General features: G+C 42.3%; 1 protein-coding gene and 1 pseudogene across 2 annotated transcripts in view; one reads left to right on the top strand and one right to left on the bottom strand.

Annotated features, from left to right (window-relative positions):
- LOC144513507 (uncharacterized) overlaps window positions 1-5,099 on the top strand; it is a 9,271-nt pseudogene extending 4,172 nt beyond the window's left edge. Inside the window, exons 4-6 of the transcript XR_013501136.1 lie at window positions 2,744-3,025; window positions 3,428-3,434; window positions 3,922-5,099. The product of XR_013501136.1 is annotated as an uncharacterized LOC144513507 (transcript). The remainder of the gene's footprint in view (window positions 1-2,743; window positions 3,026-3,427; window positions 3,435-3,921) is intronic.
- LOC144513510 (uncharacterized) overlaps window positions 1-10,000 on the bottom strand; it is a 40,617-nt gene that overhangs the window by 9,980 nt on the left and 20,637 nt on the right. The window lies entirely within an intron of this gene.

Below are 10,000 nucleotides of genomic sequence, written 5' to 3' on the forward strand. Positions count from 1 at the left end.
TAAAAATTTATATATATATATATGTGTGTGTGTGTGTATGTATGTTAGGGCTGTCAGCATTAACGCGTTCATTTTTTTAAATCACATTAATCGCATGCCAGCATTTATTAATTTATTTTACACTTCGATCGGCTTGGCGTGGGGCCTAACAGCTACTATTTTGACCCTTTGCAGCACCGTTACTTCTCATCAAGCTGCCACTTCCTCCTAACACATCCTGCTGCTGCAGGCTGCAGCATGATGGAGAAACACAGCAGCAATAACTCTGAATGGAGCTTTTTATTTTCCAAAACTCCCAGACGGCTCGTAGACGAGTCTAAACCATATGCACGTTGTGTAAAGCTGAATTAAAATATCACGAAGCACGTCCAGCTGGAGCTACCAGCTACGAGCTAAGCAGAGTAGTACAGTTAACGTGATGCTACCAGCTACGAGCTAAGCAGAGTAGTACAGTTAACGTGATGCTACCAGCTAAGCAGAGTAGTACAGTTAACGTGATGCTACCAGCTACGAGCTAAGCAGAGTAGTACAGTTAACGTGATGCTACCAGCTACGAGCTAAGCAGAGTAGTACAGTTAACGTGATGCTACCAGCTACGAGCTAAGCAGAGTAGTACAGTTAACGTGATGCTACCAGCTACGAGCTAAGCAGAGTAGTACAGCTAACGTGATGCTACCAGCTACGAGCTAAGCAGAGTAGTACAGTTAACGTGATGCTACCAGCTAGCATGCTACCCACTCAGGTAAAGCAGTATTTTGGAGAGTGCTACTTGGCGACCTGTGGATGAAACGAAATCCCAAAAATGAGTACAGCTCTTGCGAAACGGGTGGCAACTACCTGCAGACCTGTCAGCATCGTAGAGGACTCGGGTCTTAAAGACGTACTATGGTTGGCGTGTTCTGACCCGTCTCGTTGCCGTCGAGGGGGACAGCAGCCCCCCCCACACAGCCTGTAGGACACGGAGAAAGCAGCCACACTGGAACTGCTGACAACCCTGTCTCATTAACCGCTGATCACTGGACGTCAGTGAGGAATCTACATTATTTAGGAGTTACTAAACACCAGATTGACTCTAGTAAGGATAGGGATTTGTAGTTTTTTAGTTAGGTACTTGGAGGAATTGTGCAGTAATGACAGATTCACACATTTTTCTTTTGTTTACAGTAAATAAATTATTACAAATCTTAAAGTAAAGTTCATAAAGTCACTTTCTTTGCATTCATTTGATTCCCAATCAGGATCCTCTGGTAAGAATTCCTTTCCATTGTTAATATGGACTTAAAAACTGTTCTGAAATGCAAAATAATAGAATTTAAATCATGTGATAAAATATGCGAAAAATCGCAATTAACTATAGAACTTCAGCGGTTAATGTGTATGGTGAGATTAACATGGTTGTATCTCAGTCAGTCTAATAGCTGGTTTGATTTGCATTGAGAGATGATTTTATGGAAAGTACCCCATGACAATCTCTAGGTATGGTGAAGGGTATGTGATGATGGGGGGGGGTATGGTGAAGGGTATGTGATGATGTGGGGGTATGGTGAATGGTATGTGATGGTGTGGGGGTATGGTGAATGGTATGTGATGATGTGGGGGTATGGTGAATGGGTATGTGATGATGTGGGGGGTATGGTGAAGGGTATGTGATGATGTGGGGGTATGGTGAATGGTATGTGATGGTGTGGGGGTATGGTGAATGGTATGTGATGATGTGGGGGTATGGTGAAGGGTATGTGATGATGTGGGGGTATGGTGAATGGTATGTGATGATGGGGGGGTATGGTGAAGGGTATGTGATGATGTGGGGGGGGTATAGTGAAGGGTATGTGATGATGTGGGGGGTATGGTGAAGGGTATGATGATGTGGGGGTATGGGGAATGGTATGTGATGATGTGGGGGGTATGGTGAAGGGTATGTGATAATGTGGGGGGTATGGTGAAGGGTATGTGATGATGTGGGGGTATGGGGAATGGTATGTGATGATGTGGGGGGTATGGTGAAGGGTATGTGATGGTGTGGGGGTATGGTGAATGGTATGTGATGATGTGGGGGTATGGTGAAGGGTATGTGATGATGTGGGGGTATGGTGAATGGTATGTGATGATGGGGGGGTATGGTGAAGGGTATGTGATGATGGGGGGACCAAGGGAACTTTATCAGGTTCATAGTATCCTGGATCCATGAAATAACTGGCCTTTCAAAATAAAAGTCTGCCTGCCTCTATGGGAATTTAACATAGGGGTGAACTGACTGATGCCCCCTGTATTTTAAGGAAGAACATTTATTTATTTATTTATTTACGATACATTATTCATTCAGAAAAACAATTGGTGTCCTTAAAGGTTGGATTTTTCCTCATTTGTTTTAATTAAGGCATTAAGATCAGTTTCCTGAAGATGATTTTTTCATTCCTCTTTTTAGTCAGCTTTAGCATGGGTGTGTAAACATATGCACACCACTGTGTGTAGTATGGGGTCCCTGCTCCGTCTCTCTTTTAGTTAAGGGTTCCTTGTCTTAAAAAACGTTGAAGACCCCTGATCTAGAGCATACATTTTGGCATATCATGCCCTCAAAATTGAAGGTTTGGTATTTTGACACTAAGTTGCAGACCTGCATATAAACTTACAAAATGGCAATAAAAAATAATAATAATAAATAATACAAATTAACAATCAGAGTGAGAATGTATTGCCTAAAAAGCCTGAGGAGATTTTCTTCTGTCTACACTCACCTTTCCAGTGAGGATAACACATGGGAGCCACAAGACAACCTGGACTGCCCCGACCTTATCACCGAGTACATGCAGAAACACAAGAAGGAGGAGGAGAAAAAGAAGGAGGGCAAGAGGAAAGTTGTCAGTGAGGCCTCGGGAGACTCAGAGGAGCGAGGGAGCAAGAGGAGGAAGAAGGAGGAGGAGGAGGAGGAGGAGGAGGTGAGTGAAGGAAAGAGGTTACTCCAGACTGAAGAGTCCCAGAAATCTAATCTCAGTATTAATGAATGCACACAGAGGGTTTCACAAATGTCTTTTAGGATTTATATATAAATGACTCTCCACATTGCAATATGCACAGGCATATACATAAATGCAAAATAGTAGGGGTGCAATAGATCACTAAACTCACGGTTCGGTTTAGAGTCACAGATCGGATACGTTTTTAGAATCAGCACAAAAAAGGGAGGAATTTAAATGATTTATTAAAAATGTAATAATAACATAACTTATTTCACCAGTAAATTTCTGTTAAATGACAAAAACAGATGAGAAAAGGGTATTTTACAATAACTTTGAATGCACCACAAGGTTTGCTCGTTTCAAGTTAACTCAACATTTAGGATATATTGCGCAGCCCTAGCTACAACTGTTAATTAGTGCAAATGATTAGTATCCTAACTCCTTGAATGGTATGAATATGACGGTTTCAGAGCAGTGGTCAGTAAATGTATATTTTTAGGCTGCTTACGCATTCAGGCGGTCCACGATCATCTGCCACGCTTTCTCTCGCTGTTTCATTACAGCGGCCATGTTTCTTCTTTACAAATAATGTGTTTCACTTCATCAAACTTCCAGAAGAAGCTGCTGCTCACTCTGTGTAAAGTATGAACAACGCGTATTCTCCATTTAATTTTATTTTCATTTAATTTAATTTGTTTAAAAAAAAAAGTAAATCTGTTCTCTCGCTGTTTACAGCATTACAGTTGTTTCATTACAATTAGCCCTAAAAAATTTAGAATATTTTGGAACTTATGTTATGAAGAGTACATTTACTTTCATAATAACATGCCTGCAACCGCCACATATTTTCCATCATTTTGTAAAAAATTATTGTATGAAGAGTTATAATTGTGAGTGAGAGCAAGTCCAGGGTTTAAAGAAGGTTGTTCACTAACTCTCTCTATCTGTTTGTCTGTTGCTATAGAAACAAGGAGGAGGAGAGGGACCCAAACGTCACCACTGTCAGCACTGTGACAAATCCTTCAGAACATCAAAATATTTAAAGATTCATCAGAGAGTTCACACTGGAGAGAATCTACACAGCTGTGATCAATGTGGGGCAGCTTTCATACAACAGGGTTCCCTAAATAGACATCAACGCATTCACACTGGAGAGAAGCCGTACAGCTGTGATCAATGTGGGGCAGCTTTCACACGACAGTGTTCCCTAAAAAGACATCAACGCATTCACACTGGAGAGAAGCCGTACATCTGTGATCAATGTGGGGCAGCTTTCACACAACAGGGTAACTTAAAAAAACATCAACGCATTCACACTGGAGAGAAGCCGTACAGCTGTGATCAATGTGGGGCAGCTTTCACACAACAGGATACCCTAAAAAAACATCAACGCATTCATACTGAAGAAAAGCCGTACTGGTGTGAACAATGTGGGAAAACCTTTTCTCAGAGTAGTAGCCTTGAAATCCACCGACGTTTTCACACTGGAGAGAAGCCGTACTGGTGTGAACAATGTGGGAAAACCTTTTCTGAGAGTGGTCACCTTGAAAGGCACCGACGTGTTCACACTGGAGAGAAGCCGTACTGGTGTGAACAATGTGGGAAAACTTTTTCTCAGAATGGTCACCTTGAAAGGCACCGACGTGTTCACACTGGAGAGAAGCCGTACTGCTGTGAACAATGTGGGAAAACTTTTTCTCAGAGTAGTAGCCTTAAAAACCACCAGCGCATTCACACTGCCTCGTGAACATGTTTTCAGAGCCAAGCTGTTCCCTCCTGCATGTACGTTATTGTGACTACGACTAAATATTACGCTCCTTTCCTTTGAAGGGTTAGTCCTGTTAGAAGTGGGTCAAATGCTGTTTCTCCTGATGCTGTGTGTTTTAATGGTTACTTACTGAGAATATATATATTTTTTTAAATAATTATTATTATTTTTCTTCTTCTCATTAGCATTTTTCAGGGGCTTCGGATACTCAAACTCATGGCATATTGCATATTTTCCTCATATTGTGCAGCCCTAGCTGTTACAATGTTATTTTATTTGTAGGGGTTTAACGGTTCACAAAATTCTTGGTTTGGTTCGATACGAGACAGTGTTGTCATGTTTCTGTACGTTTTTGATACAGCAAAAATAAAGAAATGCTAGAGAAATGTACTTGATTTATACAAATGTTTTGTGTATTAAAACTCTTATCATAAAGTATGTATAAAAGTCTTTTTTTTTACAGTTACATTCAGGTAATTTTGTGTAGCCCTTGACGTCCAGACGTCTGCTGTCAGAGCAACAGCTGGTGCTTCGGACAATTGGTTCTCTATTTGGGTTTTTGTTTTTTTGTACAACGCAGGAATTACAGGCTGGCTGAAATGGGCTTGTGAAGGAATAGTGTAACAGGGCTCAATTACTTTAACCATGTTCGTAAAACCTGCGTTTTCCACTACAGAGTAGGGTTCTCATATCCGCAGCTATAAATGTACCAATTGCCACAGTGTTAAATGCTGCGGGGACAGTTCTTCTTGTTTTAGTCTAGTTTCAGTTATTGACACACTGAGGTGATGTCGGTGTAAATGAGTTGACATGTTTGTAGTATTCCCACTGGTGGAGCCTATTCTCGTGTAGCAGATGTGACATATTGTTGTTGTTTTTATCCACCACTCTCTTGCCATCACCCTCATAACTTACAGGGAAACCAAAGTGGCTCCAAACGCCAGACCTGTTGGTTATTGGAGGAATTACTGCTTAAAGGCCGTGTTGCAGGCTTCATTTTCCAACGAATTTGGCAATTTGCTTGTTGGTAATAAACATCTAAACTGTTATTCATTGTATTTGATGTTGTTGGGTATCACAAAACGGAATATAATACGAAAAAGTAGGTACTATTTTACAGCGGTTTGCAATGATTCTCCTTTCCCCCACAATGCATTGCATTACGTCACCTTGGGAAGACGACAGACCAAAATCCGCCTTGAGACCCTTCAGAGTGACAAGAGACAAGTAAGAGAGTGTTCAGCAGTAGATATTGCAGATTATAGATAAATACACATATGTATATGTATATATATGAGAGAGAGAGGCAGACAGCCATATAGCATAGATAGATAGATAGATAGGTAAGTGGGTAGACTGAGAATGGTGAACTACTGTGTTTGTGCTGGGTGTAAAAACTCCACCCAAACAGGACACAGGGTCCATGGCAGGGCAAGGCAACCCTCAGACAGTGGGTTCAATTTGTCCGTGTTAGGCGGGCACATTTTTCAATGACCTCCGTCACCAAGAACTCGAAGATCTGCAGCGCGCATTTCAGGGAGGAGGATTACAACCCAGGGGACATCAGGATGGTTTCTCTCGGGTTGAAGAGGCTGAGCCAGGCACGGCTTATTCTGACTGCCGTTCCGTCTGTGCACACGCACCTCTCTCCCTGACCTGCCCCGAGACCGAGGAGCACTGTGATCGGTGCCGCCCGCCGCCAACTAGAGCTGGCTACGGTAAGCCTCATGCTAATGTTTACAAGCTGCGTGTTAGCTAGCCCCATACCGTGTTCCCCTCCACTAGTCATGATCAGTCTGACATTAGAAAAGCACATTTTGTGATTCATGAATATGAACCAAAACAAAATAGTCCTGAAATAAATGTCCAAAAGCTTGTTCATATATCTAAATATTTAGCTAGATAGCACCATGGCTAGTGTTTGGATCACTGGTGATCATCAAGCGGCTTTCACCACAGTGTGTGTGTGTGTGTGTTTGATTTAGTTGATTGATTTAGTTGCCCTTTTCCTGATGGAAAGCGACTATTACGGTTCTCTTTCATATGTATTTAACCGTGACCGTGGCGCTGATCCTTTTGGATTTCTTTGCCCAAGATGTTGACCGATGCCTCACCGCAGGAGAGTGCGGACAGTGTCGGTGCTACGGTAGATGACCCCTTGTCCTCCTCCACGTGTGACACTGGGACAGTGTAATTTGAAGCCCCTTGGAAGGTCTCACGGTAAATCTTGGGTATTTCTGTCACAGTGTTGACAGTGGTGACGTTTGGGTCCCTCTCCTCCTCGCCGTTTCTATAGCAACAGACAAACAGAGAGAGAGAGTTAGTGAACAACCTTCTTTAAACCCTGGACTTGCTCTCACTCACAATTTTAATTCTTCATACAGAAATTTATGACAAAATGAAGGAAAATGTGTGCCAGTTGCAGACATGCTTTTATAATTTCCGAAATATTCTACATTTTCAGGCAAATTGTAATAAAACAACTGTAACGCTGTAATGAATGCAGCGAGAGAAAGCGTGGCAGACGATCGCGGACCGCCTAAATGTGTAAGCAGCCTAAAAATATACATTTACTGACCACTGCTCTGAACTGAAACCGTCATAATCAGACCATTCAAGGAGTTACTAATCATTTGCACAAATTAACAATTTACCATGAAGATCAATTACAACCACTTATCTACAATGCTAGAATATGATGCGTAGCCTACATACCTCTCTCTCCCTGTCTCTCCCTCTCTCTCGTATGGGCTAAAATATACATTTCCTAAGTAACATTAGCTCTCACTGCTAGCTTTTAAGGCAAAGAGTACAGCTGTTTGTGCAAATGACGATTGACTCCTTCAATGGTTTCAGTTAAGAGCAGTAGTTCATAAATGTACATTTTTAGACTAGCATTCAGTCGGTCTGCTATTATCTGCCACTTATGTTTTGTTTTTTACAGAGGCTGAGTTTCCTTCTCCACATATTATATGTAGGGCTGTCAGCATTAACGCGTTAACTGCGATGCGATTAAGGGCCGAGCATAACACGTTCATTGTTTTTAATCTCATGCCACCATTTATTAATTTATTTTACACTTCACTCAGCTTCGCGTCGTTCCTAACAGCTATTATTTTGACCCTTTGCCACACCTTTACTTATCATCAAGCTGCCACTTCCTCGTAACACATCTGCAGGCATGATGGAGAAAGACAGCAGAAAACAATTCTGAATCCCGCTTTTTATTTTCCAAAACTCCTGGACAGCTCATTAGACAAGTCAAAGCCACATGCACGTTGTGTAAAGCCGAATTAAAATATCACTGAAGCACGTCAAGCTGGAGCTACCAGCTACGAGCTAGTTTAGAGATGCACCGATTAAAATTTTATAGGCCGATTCCGATTTCCGATTTTAGCCGATTCCGATTTCATTTTTCTAACCTGTTTACAGCACACACAAATATTTATTTTCTATCTTTTCTTTAATAGAACATTTTGCACAGAACATAGAACATTTTTTGAACAGATAATGGATCACTATAAAATAGAACTATATAAAGTCTAAAGTTTCTCCTGCTGTGGGAAATTCACACACATCTAAAGAGCATTGTTAGAACCATTTCCTTCTTTTCACGTCCAATATCCAACTCAAAAAATGTGATTCTGGTTTTTGGTGTCGTCCCTCCACGTCCTACTTCCTCCTTGCAGGAGGATTGTACAATTAGGATAGGTTTTATAATTGTACAATCCTCTCACATTATAGTCCCAGTTTACTGGACAGAACACACATTGTGTGCTAAGAATACCAAATACAATGCACATGGAAAAGTAATATACTGTACATGATCCTTTATTGTCAAAGAATACAAAAAGAAATAAATCATCTAAAAAGATGTATTGGTCTCTGACCAGTCTGCCGTTGTTAGAACCATTATAGAAACACGTATATAAGATTATATATATTATCCTTCATCAGTGACTTCATTTAAAACACATTTCAAGCTTTATCAGCCTTCTCTGTAGCTCGTCTGTTACGTGTCTGTTTTTGTCTTTTTTTCTCTTCTAGCTTTTTTAAAATCATTTACAGGCCTTGCGTATATATCTTCTATCCTATAGATATGGCTACGATTAAACTGGATCACAGCAGTAAAAACCTTGTTTATTCAAGGAAACAACTGTTCAGACTGAGGACAATGGGACACGCCGGCATTGTGCACCCCATCCCAGAGGAATTGAGGCGTTACTAACGCGGATGCAGAGCCAGAGCTAGCGTGAAGGCTAGGCTACTGAGGAAGAGGTGGAGGTTTAAGCCGTCTATTCCTTCGTGTGTGATGGGGAATGTAAACTCACTGGCCATCAAGACGGATGAGCTAGGTGGCCTAGTGAAGAACGTTAGGTTGTACAGGGAGTGCAGCCTCATGTGTTCCACTGAGACCTGGCTTAGTCGGAATATCACAGATGCTAACGTGGAGTTACCCAGCTCCAGTATCGTCAGAGTGGACCGGGACCCCAAGCTAAGTGGCAAGCGGAAAGGTGGGGGCCTCGCGCTGTTCATCAACAATAGATAGATAGATAGATAGATAGATTTCTGGGACTCTTCAGTCTGGAGTAACCTCTTTCCTTCACTTACCTCCTCATCCTCCTTCCTCCTTCTTCCTCTTGCTCCCTCGCTCCTCTGAGTCTCCCGAGGCCTCACTGACAACTTTCCTCTTGCCCTCCTTCTTTTTCTCCTCCTTCTCCTTGTGTTTCTGCATGTACTCGGTGATGAGGTCGGGGCAGTCCAGGTTGTCTTGTGGCTCCCATGTGTTATCCTCACTGGAAAGGTGAGTGTAGACAGAAGAAAATCTCCTCAGGCTTTTTAGGCAATACATTCTCACTCTGATTGTTAATTCATATTATTCCTTTTTTACAAGTATTAATATTATAGACTCATACTTACTCTGAGAACCCCTTCCATTTCAGCAGAAACTCTACTCTTCCCTTCATCACTCTGCAGTCCAAAACCTTCTCCACCACATACTCCTCCTCCTCTTCCTCCTCCTCTTCCTCCTCTGCTGCTGCTGCTGCAGCTGCTGCAGGGAGAGTGCTGCAGACTGCTCCTCCTCTTCCTCCTCTCTTCACTGCTGCAGGCTGCTCCTCCTCTTCCTCCTCCTTCACTGCTGCAGGCTGCTCCTCCTCCTCTTCCTCCTTCACTGCTGCAGGCTGCTCCTCCTCCTCCTCTTCCTTCACTGCTGGAGGAGATGCTGCAGGCTGCTCCTCCTCCTCGGCCTTCTTGCCCTTCTTTCCTGCTACGG

Source organism: Sander vitreus, unplaced genomic scaffold, assembly GCF_031162955.1.
Source record: "Sander vitreus isolate 19-12246 unplaced genomic scaffold, sanVit1 ctg268_0, whole genome shotgun sequence".
NCBI lineage: Eukaryota > Metazoa > Chordata > Actinopteri > Perciformes > Percidae > Sander > Sander vitreus.